The sequence below is a fragment of the Capsicum annuum genome, chromosome 1 (genome assembly GCF_002878395.1).
Source record: "Capsicum annuum cultivar UCD-10X-F1 chromosome 1, UCD10Xv1.1, whole genome shotgun sequence".
NCBI lineage: Eukaryota > Viridiplantae > Streptophyta > Magnoliopsida > Solanales > Solanaceae > Capsicum > Capsicum annuum.
The window spans coordinates 217,345,256-217,363,018 of record NC_061111.1 but is presented as its reverse complement, the minus strand read 5'-3'; the positions used below and the strand labels follow the sequence as shown (position 1 = coordinate 217,363,018).

Sequence of the window (17,763 nt, the reverse complement as noted above, 5' to 3'; positions counted from 1 at the left end):
CCCTTATGGCCTCAAAAGAAAGAGTGATGAGAGCAACACGCTCAGACTGGTACGACTGAGAGGCCACCAACTGAGTGAGCAAATGGATCAACCTACGGAACTTAGTATTAGACACATAAACCTCACGCATCAGGGCAAGAGTATTATTAACTCAAGAAGTACTAGTAGGGACTGATGGAACTCTACGGGGGTAATGAAAAATAGAGACCCTAGATCAAGTTTGTACTCCATAAACAGGACAAGTTCCATCCATGTTGTCCTCAGGCGGGATATTAAAGTTTCCACGCGTATCAAATTTTTTGGGAGATATGATCTGAAATGCAAACAAATAGGAATTAGAGGAGATTTCAACATCTTAGACTCTACAGCCCAAAAGTAGAAGACAAGAAAGAAAAACATTCCTAAATGCCTCGTAGTCTCTCCCTTATAAGTGTGGCACGCTACACACCCATTAAAAAGACTACATGACACATCATAATGGACACCTAATTGATAAGGAACCTATAGCTTTGATACCAACTTTTTCACGACTCGAACCAAGGTCTGACCGTGATAAGTATCTCAAGTCTGCCATGCCCCAGAGACCACCATCTTTTCCTAGTCAAAATAAACCAATACACTAGAAACGGATGAATTTTGAACATATATAAAGATAACATAATCAATAATAAAGAAGGTTATAAGAAATCAACTTAGATCCGAATTCACAGTAATCCACAAAGCCTCTAAACCAAAACAAAACCAATCTAAGTCAGGACATGCCCCCGACGATAGCTAAAAGAATCCAATAGAATTAGTCTAAGACATGGATGAAATAAGACTTTAAAATTATAACCCTTTCAGAGAATAGATGCATAACACTTCAAAGTTGACTAATGACAACCCCGAAATCCTATCACTATCCAGAAAAGTAGAAGTCTCTTTGGTTCCTGCATCACGTGGTATACAACGACTGAAGATGGTTAGTAGGTTGAGCGCTAGCATGTAACTCAGGAAAGGGATAAAATAACTCCAAGTCAAAACCACATTAAATCCATATGCACACATTGTACATACATATATATAACATGCTGGGATAGGGAACAAGGTTTAGCATGAAATTAAAATATTAGCCTAGACTGTGTGGCTCAACCATTATAAAAAGGCACCCATGAGCTATATGGGTTCAGTTCCCCCTACTGAAAGAGCCCCAGTATGTGTTAGCCGCATGAACCAAGGGTATTAAGTAAGACAAGGGAATGTCTCAGCCCCACGTCAATCCAGGATAGAAATATATATATATATATATATATATATATATATATATATATATATAGTGTGTGTGTGTGTATGTGTATGTGTATGTGTGTGTGTGTTATATGCACACAGTCATCAAGATCTCACCTTATGCCGACAAATGTGAGTTTCCAGTATCAGTCCCCCCTTGATATCTACCTTCATAGCTTAGCTATACTTCCCCCTTTAAGCCCCATATTAATACAATTTTCACATAGACCATCCATTTAACCAAGGAATTGTCTATTAAAGCACACCATAAATATCGTTATACCCTTATGCTTGTAATCTTATAATTATGCCATTATAATTCCATTAACTTGGGAGAAAGCCTTGATCCCTTTTGTTTATTAAATCAATATAGGGAAATGTCATGACCCTCTTTGTTCATTAAGTCAAATTTGGAGAATGCCTCGACCCCTTTATGGTTTATCAATTCAACCCAAGGAATTTCTCGACCTTCGAGCTTTAAATTTTAAAATCAAAGTATGGCCAACAAGGCCTTCAAAATCCTTATTTATCAGTTTTACCATTTGTGCAATACAATAGTATAAGTAAGTAAGTCAAATCATGTGACAAACCATCTTTCAAAATTAATTACACGAGTGGGTTGAGAGAACACAATTTGCAAACCTATTTTCCAATGACAAAATATCAATTAGGGGGAATACCTCGACCCCTTTTCCAATTCCCATACCCATCCACCAAATCAGTTCAAAAATCATCCGCAAAGCATCAATAATGTATATAAAATCATGGGAGTTCAATTCAAACGTCATTTATTCCAAAACCCTTAAACCCATATTCATAAAACACAATTAAATCACATGAGTAATAATATAAATACATGCTTTCAATAAAATAAACTTTGGGGAAGAGTAATATACCTTAGATATCAAGAATTAAGGAGATAAATCATCTCTTAGAAGCTCTAACTGGCAATTTCTTGAAAACCCTAGGTGTTCTTGACTTAGGGAATTGAGAGACAATAGAGAGTATTTTGATTTGATAAATGTGAAAAATAGGGTCCCCTAGTATGATTTTAAGTCGTGTATCTTAAGTGGCAGAAGAGAATAATATCCTAAGTTCCCTTAATTGAAACACTAAAAATTGTTGCCAGTGACTATAGGTCACCCTATGACTCATGAGGACACGCTATAAATCGCAGGGTCCTAATCGTACCCAAAATAGAAGCTTGGACCATCACACTGGTTTGGTTACAAGTCACACCCTATGACTCATGACCTCATCATTCAACTCATTGAGTCTAGCTCGTGATCAAGACAGAGAGTTTGACACCAACATTGGTTTGCCTACGAGTCATACCCTATGACTCGTAATGAGTCCTTATGACTCGTTAGGTTCAAACTGAAACCGAGGAAGAAACTAAGACAACCTTCACTAGTCACCTTATGACTCGATTCCAACTACTCGTAAGGAGATCGTACAACTCATTTGGTGAGTCGTAATCAGAGTAGTGAGCTCAAAACTCTGGGATGTTTCAGTACCAAAATCTGGAGTGTTACACATATACTCTACATAACTATTGTTGACACTCAATTTTGGCTCGCTCTGTTTCCTTTAATTATTTTTCGGTGATCCTCGACCCTAAATAATTTTTTCAAAAATAAGTTCGTACTTTATTTCTATGAATTTTGAAAAATGAATTAAAAAAAGAGAATTTATTTTTCTAGCATATTGTAAAATATTTTAATTAAATATTTTAACATCAAAATCATCAAAGTATATTTTGGTAATCGCAATCGCGTTCTCTCTAATTTTATTTTTCAAGTTATATTGTGACCATATATATTTATATTCTTATTATATAAAATATATATTTTATAAGTATGTACATACATTTTTTATTATTGCATTCTTGTTTTTACACACACACATATATATACGTATATTTTTGTTAATATTAAATAACAAAACATAGTAAATTGAACGCTTATACAAAGTATGTCTATAATTTACATACGTATGAACTAAAATAATTTTAGGGCAGCAGGAAGCATAGATAAAGTTTAATTTTATAGAAAAGAGAATTCGGACCAACATTAAGGCGATTTCAACATTGTTTTACCCAAACCCAACTCTCATAAATTACACAAATCCCAAACTTAAGAGACTATATTACTCAATATCCCTTACTTTTTTAAAATTTACATAATATCCCAATTTTCAACTTTACTCTTGATACATATAAACAAAACCCCGCATCCTATTTTTACTCCACCATTAACTCATTCAAGCTATTTATTTTGAAAGATTTTCTTTCCTAAAATCTCTCCCTAATTATCATCAATTAAATCATTTTTCTTTCTGATTTTTTCTCCTCCTTTAACGTTTGCAATTATTTTTTTTCAAAATTTTCTCTCCTAAAATCTCTCCCATTTTTTTTGAAAATTGATTGATTCATATATAAATTTATTTAGTTATTCATTCATGTTGATTCTTTTAATGGTGATTCATATGAATGATAAATATGATATCTTTATATGGGTATTATGGTGATTCATACGATAGATACAGTTTGTATGATTTTTAATGGGTGATACATATGATATTAATGGGTGATACATATGGTATTATGGTGATTCATATGACAGATACATTTATTTATTGCAATTATTGGGTGATTCATATGATATTAATGGGTGATACATATGATATTTGATACATATGGTATTATGGCGATTCATATGGCAGATACAATTATTTATTTTAATTATTGGGTGATTCATATGTTATTAATGGGTGATATATTTTATTCACACTGTATCTAAAAATAGAGTAGCCATCCCTATCATCGGTGCTCACTGTTTCGGTGAACCAGTGCAAAGTGCAAAAAAAAAGAAGAAAAAAACACAAAAATCTCAAAAATAGCACTAAGGCAAGTCATCAGAAAGAGAAGTGAAAAGATCATGTAGGTCATCACTGAGCTGAAGAACTTCAAGTACTCTTTCAAAGATGAGAACATGGCAAGAGATACGAAGAACACCTCTTTGTTCGTAACTGAACTCCTGAGCAGACTTATTCAACAGCTTAACCAAGATCGAATGGTTGAGTAGCTCAGTACTAACGATAAATCTCTCCATATCATCTCCAACGTAAACAGGAAGGTATCCTTCAGGAACTCCGGCACCGAATTTGAGTTTTCCAGTACAACATAATTGGAGCCGACGGGGACAAGAGGAGGAGTGGGACTCAGAATTAATAAGGATTAGGATATTGAAATTTTTTTAAATCTGATTAATCATTGTGTAACTGATTGTGAGTGATTTGCTCCATAGGATAAAAGAGAATCTATTACTTCCTTAAATAAATATCTAGTCAGTTTCAAATGTATCACCGTATAATATATGTATCACCATTTCAAAAAATTAAGATAAAATATAACTGATGATAGGCGAAATTACGCGCCTATATCAATATATTTTGCCCATATTTTAGCCTAGTTTCGAGAACTAATTATCTATTTCGTACACTTTTAGTCCTTTTTCCTGTAAATGAGCTAACAAATGTGATTAGGAAAGTTTCAGGTATAAATGATGCAAAATACAGCAATTTATGGCTTACTTGACGCAAAAGAAAGCTCACAAACGAGATGGAAAGGAGCTGGACGCATAAAGGACTAAATCTGCTGCATGGAAAATCTGTCCCGGGCTAAAACAGCATTTCTGAAGACTTTGGGACTTACAGACACAAAGCTGGATTTTTGCCATAATACATTAACCTAGTGCAATTAGGTTATGTGTTTCATCATTCTATTTGGATTATAATTTTGTAACCTTACCCTAGTACAATTGGGTCAAGGATTTCATTAGTATATTAGGATTTGGTTATTTATTTTATTAGTTTAGTAGGAGTAGGATAGGAGTATTATAAATACCCTATCATGTTAGAGATTTTAAAGAAGGGGGGAGACATTCTGACAATTCATTCATCTCCTTACAATTAAGACATCTTCCTACAACCCATTCTCAATTCTTCATTCTTCTACTCTTAAATTCCACAACAAGAGAATCGTTACTTGCTACGGAATCACTAAAACCACACGCCAAACACCTACTATTCACGCCATCCACCATGCAAAACGTGATATCCTTCGCATTCATGGGTAACTAAATCTCTTAGTTGGGGTTATGGAAGCCGAATGAGTTACTATCTATAGCTATGAGTTTGTGAGTTCAAGACAAGTATATTGCTTATATCATTATTCTCTTCATCTTAAATCTACATTCTTTGCGGTTCAAACACAAGAACACGCCATTCTAACATCTAACCTGTTCGAGAGAAAGGTTATTTGTCTAGAAAAGAAGACGCATAGACCAACGCCAGTCTAACATCTGACTTGTTCGAGAGAAAAGTTATTTGTCTGGAAAAGAGATAATGTCAAGGTAGTAGGACACCCTTTCCTATTAAAAAGCTAGTGCCGTACCTGGACTAACTTCTTGGAGAATTCGTACCGTTAGTCACGCTTTAAGCTCGAGAGAGTTAAAGTGAAATAGTCCTTGTTTAGGTCGAGAGACGCTTGGATTTACCATCGACTACAATTCTCTATAAGCAATTACATGTCAAGACTCTACACACTCATAGCCAATAGAGACGTATACCTCAGAAGGTGGACATAACCCCAACGCCTCAATTCTCATTGTTTACAACACACGTGACAATCTCTCTTTATTTTGCTATTTTCAGTTCTTACATTCTTGTTTTGGTTACATACTACAATCCCCCCTTTCCTACGAGACTTGCACTAAAAGTCTAGTAATTTCTCTTGCTTGTTGGCCAAGCTATTCTCTGTGGGATCGATACCCAACCCAGGTTGGGTTCTATATTTGCTAACGACCGCTTTACACTCCCACGAGAGCTGTAGATTGAGCGTTATCAATAACTAACAAAAAAGTCAAGATATTATATAATATAACTTAAAGACTCAAGGATTTACGTAAGTATAAATTTCAGCCAAAGAAGAACAAAATTGGTCCAAAGCCCGGTCCAATTTTCACCCGACGAACTCAAATTGATCGAGTGTCAATTTATTTGTAATCCAAGGATTCAAAATTTTACACTTTATATAAATAATATATATATATATATATATATATATATATTTAATTATTTATTATTTTTAAAATTTATCTTAACTGTATGATTAAAACAATCAGATGATCCAATTCTGATCAAAACCCAAAGTCAAGAGGCATGCTTTCTTTCATGTGTGCACACCCTTCCCAAAAAAGCCATTTGACACGTCCCTATCAGCTTTCCTAAAAAGGGATCAAAAATCAGACGCTCTTTCTTCTCCTCTCTTCTCCCTCATCTACCACCATCACCAAAACAGAAACCCTAAGCTCTAGCTGCATCAGCCATGGCCATTGCCAATGTCACCTCTGCAAGATATCCCCTACTCATCGTTAATGGCTTGAAAAAACCGATGATAAGGGGGGGAAAGTTCTGTTTCTCAAATTTGAATTTTAAATCTTCTTAATTCCCACGTTTTCTTACAAGTTCTTGTTTCAAATCCAGACTTTAAAGTTCAGATTTTACCTATAAAAAGAGGCATCCTCAGTCCCTAAGAGAGGGCAGGAAAATCAGATTATATTCCCAAAATTTTCACAAGAAAAGTCACAAAAATTGTTGGTTTCTTCCTTGATTTCGATCTAAATCTTGTATTTCGATTTTGAGTTTGGTAGCCTGATGATTTTCGATGGAAAGCCTCAATATTTCTGCCTAAAACAAGGTAAATTTCACCCTCTATATCTTGCCTCCATCTCTTCATCTCTGTCTTTTCATCTGATTTGACTTGACAAATATATTTTCTTGTTTATTTTCAAAATTACATTAGTGTTGTTGTTCATTCCTTCCAAATCGATTGTGATAGTATGATTTTGTCTTGTTTACTTCTTGCGTTTGTATATGTTGGATGCTAAAACTCTTCTCTCTCTATCCTTGCTCCGTCGATGATGTTTTCGTTACTTATGTAAATTCGTATAAAAGTGATTGTCTCTTAAAATTGCACTATCCAGCAAACTTATTTTTGGTTATTTTGCATAATTTTCTGTTATTGTTGCAAATCGAGTTCTAAGAGGGGGTGTAGGAATCACCCATCTCACCTTGTTCATTCTCCGTCCCATCTCGATTTTTATTGTAGTTTTGTAAAATTTGACCATATAGCTTTATCTCGATTTCGACCATCCTATGTGGTTGATTAGATATGTGGTGATTATGAGTTTGTTGTCTTTGTTCTTGCCTTAGCTTGTGCCATATGGGGCTGAATCACAAACAACCTGTAAACTTTGAAGAAGAAATCGTATGAAATCAAAATATCAGTGAAGTGCAAAAGGAAGAAAATTCTCATTACTCAACCATTGAATACAGAGAAGGAAAAAACAAAAACTACTACCTCTAATGTGTCTATTTATAGTTGCAAATTGTGTTTGCTTACAGCTAGAATCTATTAATTTAACTATCTAACTAAATCTCTAATGACACCACTAACTAACTCAACAACTTGCTAGTGACACCACTAATGCACAGCTGTACACTTAACCAACAGCTCAACATCCTCCCTCAAGCTAGGTGTATAAAAAATGTTTTTCATCCCTAGCTTGCTAAGTAGATAGTCATGTTGCATTCGTGTGAGCCCTTTAGTGAGTAAGTCTGCAGGTTGTTCTGTTGTGTTTATATATGTAGGTTGAACAATGCCAAGCTAAATTTTTTCTCTGATGAAATGACAGTCGATATCGATATGTTTTGTCCTCTCATGAAACACCGGATTTACTGCAATCTGAATTGCTGATTTACTGTCACAATGTATGGGTATAGGTAGGTCTACGATGACTCCTAAATCCTTGAAAAGACCAACTAACCACACAATTTTTGCCACAGTTGATGCTAGACTCCTGTACTCAGCTTCTGCTGAACTTTTGGAAATAGTGTTCTACTTCTTGGATTTCCATGATATCAGTGAGTTCCCATACGTAACAAAATAACCTATGATGGACCTCCTAGTGTTAGGGCATGATGCCCAATCAGCATCACAATATGCCGCTAGTTGTTTCCCTGTATCAGTTGGCATGAATATGCCTAATCCTGGTGACTATCTCACATACTTAACCACTCTCACTGCAGCCTCCATGTGTGAAGTTTTAGGACTATGCATGAACTGACTTAGAAGTTGGACCGCAAAAGCAATATTTGGTCTTGTTATGGTCAGATACAATAATCCACCCACTAACTTTTGATATGCTACAGGATCTTCTAGTGGTTTGTCAGTGTTAACATCAGATGAGAAAAATAGATTAAACTCTGTACTTGTTAGTTTCTGGTTCAACTCAATAGGAGACCCTGCTGATCTAGAGCTTGATAACCCCATATGAGATATTAATTCTAAGCAATATTTTCTCTGATGCATCATAATTCCAATGTCATTTCTGGCAAACTCAATCCCCAAGAAGTACCTCAAACCTCCTAAGTCTTTAATCTTGAAACTATCTTTGAGAATTTTATTTATTTCCAATTTCAGAACATGATAATTTACTATAATTAGAAGGTCATCTACGTATACAAGTACCACAGCTATGCTCCTTCCTTGATGTCTGGTAAATAGAGAATAATCGAAGTGACTTTGTTGAAAACCAGAAGTCAGTAAGGCCGTAGTCAATTTGATATTCCATTGTCTACTAGCTTGTTTAAGTCTATAAAGGGACTTTGTAAGCTTGAATACTATCCCTTTTCCACCTGGATGATTGAATCATAAAGGCAAATCCATATACACTTCTTCATTTAAATTGCCTTGAAGAAAAGCATTATATACATCCATCTAGTGAATGTTCCATCCTTGTGTAGCTGCTAAAGATATAACCACTCTGACAGTTACCATTTTAACCACTGGTGAGAAGGTTTCCTGATAGTCTAAGCTCTCTTTTTGGTTGTATCCTTTTGCAACCAATCTAGCCTTGAACCTATCAACTTTACCATCAGCTTTATACTTTATTTTGTATACCCACCTGCATCCAATGGACTTCTTATCCTTAGGCAACTGTGTAATTATCCATGTATGATTTTCTTCTAGTTCTTGAATATCATTTTTCATTGCTTCAACCCACCTGGCATTCTTAACAGCATCATGATAATGTGCAGGTTCTCTCTCTTGAGAGAATCTTGTTACAAAACTCTTGTAAAATGAAGAGATGCTTTCATAATCCAATACATTTGATATAGAGTATAAACAACTTCCTACGGCCTTCTTTTGTGTCATGACATAATCAGTATGCCATATGGGAGGCTTAACACGCCTGGTTGATTTTCTAGCAACAACTGGAGGTGAACCAGCCACAATAGTTGTGTGATTCTAAACAAGATCACTCTCCAGATTACCTTGAACTTCATTGTCATCTGCTTCAGCAGCTTCAGGATGAATATGATCAATCCCAACTAAATAATCATGAGCACCGTCAGCAGGTGATAATTCAGTAGGTAATGATGAAGGTACCACTTTATCCCCCTCAAACACAGGTGGTGGATCAGTACCTATAGCTGTAGGACTATCATCTGAACATGTGTAAGGTTCATAAGCTACAACGTGTGGAACAGGAAATTGCAGAGTATTGTTAGTGTTGAGATTCTGAGACTTGAAAGGGAACATATCCTCAAAATATGTGACGTCTCTACAGACAAATATAACCCTTTTGATGGACTGCATATCCAAGTAGAACTGCTTTCTTTACTCTAGAAGCAAATTTATCTGTAGTATGTAAATTAGTAGCAAAGGTAAGACATCCCATTACCTTGAAATGTGACATAGATGGAGACTTATCATACAACTCCTCATATGGTGACTTATTCCCCAAAACAGATAAAGGCATCCTGTTGATGATATAAGATGTAGTTTCAACACAGTCTCCCCAATATCTACTTGGTATAGAATTTTGGATTTTAAGTGCTCTAGCAGTCTCTAAAAGGTGTCTATGCTTCCTTTCCACCACTCCATTTTGTTGTGGAGTGTGAGGGCAATACCTTTGGTGTACAATACCATTCAGCACAAACAAATCATGGCAATTAGTGTTGAGAAATTCCCCTCCATTATCAGATCTAATCACTTTAACACATTTTCTAAACTGAGTTTTCACCATTAACAAGAACTGTTTAATAGCAACAATTACATCAGACTTCAATACTAGCAAAAAAATCCATGTCCACCTGGACTTACCATCAACTAATGTGAGAAAGTATCTCATGCCATTATAAGTGGATACTTTGTATGGACCCAGACATCCATATGTATCAAATCAAAAATTGTATTAGCTTTAGTAGTACTAAGTGGAAATAGAACTTTAGTTTGTCTAGCTTGAGGACATATTGTACATTTATCTATAGAAAAAGTACCACATTGATTGAATTCCTTGATTCTTTTAATAACCCCCATAGGAACATGACCTAGCCTCTTATGCCAAAGCATTGGATCAGCAGTTCTAGCAGCTGCAGATACTGTCTTTTGTCCTTTCACTGATTGATTGTCTTTCCAGTTCAACACATACAAGCCATTTTCAACTTCACCAATTCCCTTGACCTTCCCTGACAAGAGGTCCTGAAACACACAACATGCGGGGAAGAATGACACGGAACAGTTTAAATCCTTTGTCATTTTGTTAACAAACAAAAAATTATACTGAAATGATGGAACACATAGCACATTGTTAAGGACTGCACCTTTGTTCAACTGAAAATTCCCTACATGTGATACTGAGGCTGAATCACCTGTGGGCAAGTGCACTTTACCTACATTGCCTACCATTTTTTCATCATGTAACTATGTATTACTGGTTATCATGTGATCAGTAGTTCCGAAATCTACTATCCATTTTACTGAATATAGGCTAGAATTACCTGCCATGTTGATAGTACTAAATATCTCGTCTATGTTATTCTTACTCAACACATGAAGGATCTACTGACACTGCTCCGGTGTAGCCTTCTGCATTAACTGCATTATCTAATCTTGTGTGCACATTTATCCACCTTGTACTGCATTTACTTTCTTCAACAATTGGTCATGTGCGACCTGGTGAGTATCATACATTTGAGAACCTGCCAAAGCTGCATTCACCTTCTTCTTTCCCTTCCAGTTCTCAGGGTAACCTATCAGCTGAAAACATTCATCCACTACATGACCGGAGGCATGACAATGATTACACCTTTTCAATTTGTTACAATCATCCTTAGCATGCCCTCTCATATGGTAGTAATCTCAATACAAGGGAGTGAAGGGATTTTTTTGAAAATGTTGTGTCCGATTCATCTTGGATCTGCCAGTGTACAATGCAGTGGACTCCATTCCTTCATGAATAAAACCTGCTATGCCCTTCTGACTTTCATCCTGAATAACCAAGGCATATGCCTGATTAACATTAGGTAAAGTTTGCATCATGAGAATTTGTCACCGAGCTTATGCATAACTATCATTCAGACCCATCAAAAACTGTAATAAACGTTGATATTGCAACTGCTCAACATATTCCTTGGCTTTGTAACAATCACAAGCAGGTGGCGGCAAAATGGAGTCATACTCATCCCAGAGGTTTTTCAATTTTGTGTAATAAGAGGAAACTGTAGAAACTCCTTGAGTTAGTGTGAATATGCTACGATGGAGATGATAAAGTCGAGATCCATTGATTTTATCAAATCGCTCTTTGAGATCAAGCCAAACCTGATATGCACTAGGTGAATACAAAATTCCACTAAGCAAGTCTTTACTCACATTGCAAGTAAGCCACGAAATCACAATTGCATTGCATCAATCCTAGATTTTCTTCAAATCTCCATCATAGTTACTACGCAACACTGTTCCGCCCACAATCCCAATTTATTCCGTCCGAGCAGAGCAATTTCCATAGCTTGACTCCACAAAGTGTAATTTTCCATTCTAGTCAGCTAAATCCCCACAAATAAAGCTCCAGGTACATCAGCAAAGCTCAAATATAGTAGGTGATTGTGATCTAGAATAAGTGCACTTCCATTATTCGAAGCTTCTCCCCATGCTCTGTTCCCCAATTCCTCCTGCGATACGCCATCGATCGCCATATGAGCAACAATGCAGCAAATACTCTCGACTTATCTTCGAAATCCTTAAGATAAATCCCTAGAATTGCCCTATTGTCTCTAATACCATGTAAACTTTGAAGAAGAAACCGTATGAAATCAAAATATCAGTGAAGTGCAAAAGGAAGAAAATTCTCATTACTCAACCATTGAATACAGAGAAGGAAAAAACAAAAACTGCTACCTCTAATGTGTCTATTTATAGTTGCAACTTGTGTTTTCTTACAGCTGAAATCTATTAATTTAACTATCTAACTAACTCTCTAATGACACCACTAACTAACTCAACAACTTGCTAGTGACACCACTAACTCAACAACTTGCTAGTGACACCACTAATGCACAGCTGTACACTTAACCAACAGCTCAACACAACCTGTAATACCTATCATGATATTAAGGAAATGTCTCTGTAGTTATGAATTACTAAAATTGATTTCTTTCCCCCCTCTCATTCGGAATCTAATTGGATGAGATTAGTATCTATTTGTTTATAGTATGTAATAAACACGAGCATATGTGTTTAATGTTGTTGACAATCCGCATAAATTGAGTGTCCTAGTCATGAGATTCGGCTAAAACAAATAAAATGTTGCCTTCCTTGTGTTTTTGTTTCTGGTCGCTTCCCAAAAAATGAAGTTCAAGGGGGCGGTTGGCTTGGTTGCTTCAGCCACAATTCAAGCTCCCGCTCTTTGGTCTTGATTTGTTAAGCTTTTTCCTTAAAAATAAAATAAAATAAAGGCAACTAGTAGCATACTTGGTGAAAAATTGTCACCCATTAGTCTTTTGTTGTGTGCCTTAGTTAAAGAGACTTTATACTCTTGTTTCCAGGCGTGACATCCTTGATTATGTGTTAAATATGCCTTAATAAATCCACGTGAGTTAGGAAGGTAACAAAATCCGTTCGTTTATACCATTGTTAAACGTTTTGTGTGAATTATGTAAGTTGACTTCTTGATTCTTATGGCAGCCAAGCTATGTACGTATTCCTATTATTTTAAAATAATGCATGTGTCAAATATGTGATGTATATGTTTGGTTCTTGAAATTTTACTCTTAAGTCATCATGTCTTTAAATCTCTAATCCTTATTATTTTCCTTGGTTAATGTAAACTTGAGACTTGGAGTTTCGATGAAAACTCGTCTTAACCCAAAGATTGGGTCAACGACTAATAGGATCACAGAGCTCTAAATCTCTAGAAGTCGGTTCCTTCAATAGAAAATCTATAGTATTGAGTTTCTTACTTTCCTTGTTACTTTATTATTCGCATTTATTATACTAACTTTGTATCATTTTGAATATGTATTTTGTGTGGTTTGATTAACTTTACTTTTTTTAGTTCCTTTAAGTTTTAAGTCACCTAGCATTGATGAATTTGTTGTTCATTCGACGCTTGTCAATACAATAACAATATATTATTTAATAACTCTTTTTCTTTTACACTTTTGTACCCGTAAATCAACCTTTTAGAATAAAAGGTAAATTTTGGATTTTAATACTACAATCCTATATGAGAATATTTTTTTCAAATAGGTTCGTATATCCATCAATAGTCTTCATTTTCAAAATATTAATTAATGCTTTATCATCCTAATCAAAATTATTTTTCAAGTAAATCGCTAAGTGATTTGAACTAGGCAAGCTTTTTTCCTACAAACAATTCACCAACCAAATGCGGTTTTCATTTACACATTCCTTAATTACTCCCGACTTTATTTAAATTTTTCAGAATCTAAAGCCTCCAAAAACACAAGGTACATATAAATATACTCTATTACATACGACATGTTGCCATTGCTATTTATTTTTATTTATTTATTTATTTATTTATTTTTCTTAAAACGAAAATTATTCTTATTATTATTCACACTTTGTTCCAACTATATAGTTGTAGGTGTTTTTCTATTACCTTTATTTTGTCTACTTCTAATTATTTATAAATAATTGGACAATAGTACGATTGTCCATATTTTAAGGGTGCACAAGTCTAGTTTACTCAAAAACTAATACATTAACATATTTTGATATATTTTTATTTTTGCGGAAAATGCATTTGCATAAATTTACTCTCGAAATAAATAGTTTTTCATATTTTTGAAGACTACATGATAACTTATAAATAAATAAATAAATTTTTTGCACGTTATATTTTCCCTTACATCATACGTGATTCCTTTGCAAACTTAATTATATGTCATTAGACTTTATATTTTTATAAAACTATAAATCTTTAAATTTTCTAATACGTATTTACTAATGTTAATTTTTCTCTCTTCATTTTCACATCTCTTTGAAACATGCATGTGTATTTTGACAATAAATTATGTTACTTTTCTTATATCATAAGTATATGTTTATGTACCATGTGTGTTTTCTTTAAATTTGATAAAAATATGTGTAGTTACCACCATTTTCACAAATAATGGAAGTAAATATTTCTCAAATGTTTTTCTTTCTGAAACTAAGTTAAAGGACTATCTTCGGATAGACTTTGAGAGGTGCTTAATACCTTTCCATAGAGTAACCAAAATCCTTACTCAGAGTCTCGTTGGTTTTTCCAAACTAAAACAGAGTTTTTTTTACCAAAAATAAATGGTTTTCCTAATTTTTCCCAAAAGTTAGGTGACGGCTCAAAAACAAAATAAATAATTTTTCAAAAAAAAGAAGAAAAAGTTTTTACTTTCACCATTACGTTGCGGACTGTTTCGGTCAGTTCGAAATGGGGAGCGACAGCGTGGCGACTCTGCTGGGGAATCACTTAGGTTTTGACCTTAACAAACTTAGTTGAAAAATTATATTTGGGAGTATTTTTCGATTTTGTGTTTATTTTTTGCTACAACATAAATATTAGAAATATACACTGCTTTGTTTGAAAGGATGTAAGCTAAATTCAAACTTTTGTTCCTTATTTGTTTGAAAACGCTACTTGTTACTGTTTTCTCATTTGCACTTTCTATTGAGTCTTTGGCCGTACACAATTCACACACTGTGGTTCACATGGGGGGTGTCTCATACTCCTCTAAATCTTCTTTGGATTCTTTAATTTCAAGGTCGGTGCAATTAGGTTAGTGTACCTTCTCACAATTATTTAGTCCCACTCTGAGATACCTAAGAAAAATCTTACTCTAGCAATAGGTCATGCTGCATAAACCTTACGTGGGATGGTCCAAGGTATCATCTCCGCGACTTAGAAGCCACCCTTTTTATCATCTCCGTGACTTAGAAGCCACCCTTTTGTCAGAAGGTTATATACCTTACGACATACTTTCTTTGAAATTGATTAAGATGGTCCAGGGATCAGTAACTAATGGATTCAGTGCAATTTTGTTGACCCTCCTTTAATTCCATCAATGACGTGGACTGCCTTTTTTAGAAAAGAAAAACTCTCTTCATTCAATTTCCTTTTCAAACCCACAAATGTAGAGTACTATTGAAAGATCCACAAATGGGTACTGAAATATTATCAAATCTTTCCCAATAATTGAATTTCTCCTTCCAATCAACAAATGTGGAGTATTAGATAAAACTCCACCTTCGTTTGATATCCTTTTCATAGCAACATTTGTGAGATATCTTTTATCCCATCATTATTTGACTCTTCATTTCTAATCCATGATTACCTTTTGTTACCAATACTTCATTTGCATTAAGTATCCATAAGTTTATTTTAATTAGTGGTAGGGGCTTAGGATTCTTCCTTTCTTTGTATCACTTTTTCAAACACACCATTTTAGCCCACCCTATTCTTTCATACTCATGCAACATCTTTTGTTGTCATCATCACAGTTTATTTTTACTTTGTTATTCTCTTTTTGAAAATTCTAAATTGCCCTAAATCTAAACGTAACAGAATCTGGATCCATCTATGTTAATTTATTTAGACATAGGCCCCACCTATGGCAAAGAGAGGTTCGAAAATATAGGATGTGTTTGCTTGAGGCTATATGTGAATGTGCTTGTCTGATGACCTAGCTTTTTTCCTTTGTAATTCCTTTATTTTTCTTTACCCCTAACAAAGGTTGATCGTGTTGACATTCGACCTGGATGACCACCCTTACTTCACCAGATCCAAGTCATCGACATTACCTCGACGTAGTTGGGCTATCCAAGGAAGAAAAATCACTATGTCTGATCCAACTACACCAAATTCAATTGGCACGGGAAATGTTGCGGTTATCAGTGAACCTCCTAAAAATTCTAAAGTTAGAGCTGTTATTCAATATGACGGGCATGTCGCCCGCTTGACTCAAGAGGTCGAGGATCTGCAGGGAGAATTGAATCGGGTTAAGGACTTGACCAACTTATCCATTACACTTCAAAGTCCGCCTCCTGAACCCAGGAATGCTGCACCAAATCCACCACATTTTCCATCACTTGATTCACCAGTTTCCAAACACTCTTCTCCTCAACATCCCACACCTACCAATAATAATCCATCTTCAACCATCTCGGCAAATCCACCGAATCAACCACCAACCTACAACCCTCTATGAAGTCAACTACCCATCTTACACTACCTTTGCTGCTCCTCGTAATCCACCACTTGTTAACCCACCAAATCAACCTCGAGTTCATATTCCCTATGTTTCTCCACTTTCTTATACTTATCCACCACCCACAACTATTCCTTCAAACCAACCAAACCAACAACTCGTTAATACCTCTTGTGATCCTCCACTATCTCCAATCTAAAATACTCCTAACATATAAAATTATCCCATCCGGTATATACAAGGGGCATATGTTGCCATATTATACGTGCAACATGTTCCTCCCAAATATGCAGGGGAAAGCCAAACCTTTACCAACCCAATAATAGTCAAGTTCCAACCCGAGGTTGACCAGTACATGGAAATAGAGAAGGATGCCAAGGCCAAAGTTGACAATGTGTTAGCAAGAGAGATTCTTGAACTTAAGGAAGAAATGAGAAACCTCCAAACTACTAGGGAAAATAAGAGGCTAGAGTATGATGATCTATGCGTTGCAGCTAGACATTGACTTGCCCATAGGATATAAGTCGCCAAAATTTGATTTATTCAATAGAGTTGGTAACCCTCATGCACATTTGAGGGTCTATTATGACAAGTTAGTAGGAGTTGGGAGAAATGAACTAATCGGAATGAAGTTGTTCAGAAGAAGGTTGTCTGGTGAAGTTCTTACTTGGTACACACAACAAGATCTTCATAAATGGCGTGGGTGGAATGATATGGCGCAAGACTTTATGGATCGGTTCAAATTCAACACTGAAATCATACCAAACAGGTTCTACTTGGCCAAGTTGAAAAAGAAATCAACTGAGATATTTCGAGAATATGTGCTGCGTTGGGCAGCTAAATTTCAACCACCAATGGGTGAAGGTGAAATGAACGCCACTT

General features: G+C 35.3%; 1 pseudogene; it reads right to left on the bottom strand.

The window, feature by feature from the left end:
• Positions 1 to 214: 214 nt before the first annotated feature.
• On the bottom strand, positions 215 to 9,169 carry LOC107861538 (annotated as a pseudogene).
• Positions 9,170 to 17,763: the final 8,594 nt, after the last annotated feature.